Source organism: Thermobia domestica, chromosome 13 (genome assembly GCF_964235325.1).
Source record: "Thermobia domestica chromosome 13, izTheDome1.hap1.1, whole genome shotgun sequence".
In the NCBI taxonomy this organism is placed as follows: Eukaryota; Metazoa; Arthropoda; class Insecta; order Zygentoma; family Lepismatidae; genus Thermobia; species Thermobia domestica.
In genome coordinates this window covers 140,163,931-140,167,272 of record NC_137466.1, presented here as the reverse complement: position 1 = coordinate 140,167,272, position 3,342 = coordinate 140,163,931, and positions in this window count along the sequence as shown.

Sequence of the window (3,342 nt, the reverse complement as noted above, 5' to 3'; positions counted from 1 at the left end):
TCAAAGTCCCACACAAGATCTCGGAAACGTTCAATGAAATTCCATATCATCGCAAAAGGCTGTCCATGCTTTTTTCTGTAAATTGATAATAATTCTTCACGAACTTCAAATTTCGTTACAGCATCTATAGCTTTCCGTTCAAGAGATTCCGTATCCAACACCAAACAATCATGTGTCCATTGACTGCCGTCTCCGAACCCGCAAGCAAAACAAATACAAATATCGTCTGGTTTCCAGTATATTATACAGTCTTTTATACAATCCAATGATGTACGTTCCACAGTACACTCACATGGCAAATTCAAAAATTCTTCCAACTCCCAATTCTGCACCGGGGAATTACTCACTGTTGGTGAAGGTGTAGGGGGATATTCTTCTATTTCATGATCCACATCAAGTAACGGGAAAACTTCAGTTTCCAGTGGCGGAGGTTGCGGGCTCACCACCGGTTGGGATAAAAATTCTGTTCCCGGTAATACATCCAAGTTGGCCGGGGTAACTTCTGTTTCCAGTGGCGGAAGTTGCGGGTTCACCACCGGTTGGGATAAAACTTCTGTTCCCGGTAATACATCCACTTTAGACGGGGTAACTTCTGTTTCCAATGGCGGAAAGTGCGGGCTCACCACCGGTTGGGATAAAACCTCTGTCCCCGGCAAAGATGATGATTCTACGAGATCACTTTCACCTCTTGTACTAAAATTCAAAGGTTTCGGTGAATCCATGCTTTAAAACCAATCTATAACTCCTTTTCACTAAAAAACACTGGCTATTTAATATGCTTCGTCCATCACGTGATATCCCATACTAACAATCACAATTTCTAGAATATTCTCCAGCAGCAGCTGTCGCGTTACATGTGCTGAATATTAATGAATTACCTTGTTCTACGTGTGTGATCTGCATATTTTATTTCCGAAAAGGTTTTTTCTGTATTCTGCTTGTCCAATTAACATTTCTTTTGACCGGAAACATTTATTATATGTCATGTTACCTCCGGCCGCACCTGCATACATTATGTGTCATTAGTATGCGGGGAAAAAGGGTGTATCCATTTTTTAAAACGTGCATTACCAAGTGCTACCATGTCAGAAAAGTAAAGCAGCTTGCTACGTGTTATGAATACATAATTATGACCTTGCTTTACTTTTATTTACGAATCTACTATGGTCTCTTTAAAACTGGAAAGAAAAAATATAAAACAGATTATCACATATAGTACTAGAAATGTTTTTCTTGTAAGTACTTGATCCAGAAGTGAAGAAAAATTTAACAACCATTTCTGAGAAGCTGAGGAATTTTAATAATCAGCTAAGGAGAATCGGCTGAATGACATAACTGTTTACAACTACTACTTAATATCCTTTCGGGCTTCGTAAAAACTAATCCGTTATCCGGTTTCTGTCTGGAAATAGAGAAGCATATGAGCTATCGATAAATGATTACATTTAGAGCCTCCACCGTCAGTTTAAATAACCATTTACGAAGTTGTGGATAGCCTTTTTTATAGTTATAATTATTTAAAAATAACTTACAAATAAAGTTCTCCTAAACAAGAGGGTCAGAGTCTTTGTGATCTTTCCCTATATTAGTGCCCTGTTTATTCCCAAGACAACTTTATCATCCTTCCCTGCGGTAACAATTGATGCAGCCATAAAATAAATTCAATTACATCGAGATATTTATTTCATAATACCTGAGTCACATATAAAGAGAACCATTATAGAGAATGCACGTAAGACTTCTTGTAAACAAGTCGCTTTCAATCCAATCGCCAGAGGTAAGCGTCTTAATTAAAGGTTTTTCATACTGTTTCATCTCCATCGCACCACATAGCAATATTCAAATGTATTATGAAAATAAAGATTGTGTATTGAGAGTTCTCGGTGTATACGGTATAATAAAGGTATTACGTTGGAAATAATAGATTGTTGAGCTTATACGATGTTTGACATTTATATTATAAGTTATAGAGATAGTATTTATTAGGAAGTCTTCAGGCATCTGACAATCTTAAGAAAAGAAAATTTTGCCTGAAAAATTAGTGATGGAGGACCATGCTCCGCTCATATTGAGAGGTATTTTTTGCCCTGAAACATCGATTATAGTCGAATTAGATTCTCATGTCTATTCACCCCACTTTGTCCTTTGTGATTTCTACTTCCCAAAATAAAGATTTTGAATGAAGAAGAAAATGTTCGGCCGTTGCGGATATCCAGTTTAACGTCCCTATTAGTTGAAATAAAACTAAGGATAACTAAGTCAGTCTGTTTCTTTTATCGGGAACACCTTCTCAAGACTTCAATGTGTTATGCAATCGTTTTGATATCACTTGCGGATACAGAGGGAAGTCACATCAGTGAAGTTTCAATCTAACTAAAAAAAGGTTTACCTAAGTGTCCTTTAATCGTTTGTGGTAAGGATTGCTCACCCGCTTAATTTTCCAATTACGTTGAGTTAAATGAGTCATTTAACTATGCCGGAGCGAATCTCCCAATGCTGGTATTTATGATCCGCGAGGATTAGCTTGTTTCTAATTACATCATTTGAGATATTTCATCCACAGCGGTTCGGTCCGCCTACCACTTATAACATTGCCAATTCCCACGGCTTACAGTCGAGTGTTCAGTTGCGTATTGTTATCTGAAGTGGACAGATCGCAGCATGACTGTATTACAGAACGTTACAAAATTCCATTAAGTAAGTACGTATAACTATCATTGACGTACTGCCCTATCCACTCTTGTCAATAGCGCCTGCAGACACGCTCTCAGGCGCAAAGGGCTACAGCAGATTCATGATGGTCGAGTAACCGCGATAATAAAAGGATGCCTGCCATACTAATTAGTTTACAGCTTTCTAAAGCTCAATGAAGCTTTCTTACCTCACTTGTAGCGATAAAATTTATATTTTTATGGACATGACTTCCCTCAAAAGCCGCCTTTGCTGTCCGGATTCATTTGATTTTGGCAACTAATTATGTAAAATGGTATCCGTAGGATAGGATATCTAATTAGATAATGAAAAAGCATTGTCATAGCAGTAAGATATACAAACACAATTTCAAAGTCGGTAGTACACATAGACATTATTAATGCATAGATTCTAACATATGATGTTAACATGTGCATTTCGAGAATTAAAATGTTATGTTCCAAGAGACGCGAAGATATCACTGTTATTGATAAGAAATGTTATTGCTCCGCTATGCGCTTAACTTCTCAATAATTTAGGATTCATCGGAAACATTGCGTAACCTAGAAATCCGCTTTGACATGATATTTCGTCACAATGATAAATATTTATTATATTTATGTTTATATAAATTTAAAGAGATAACGGCAA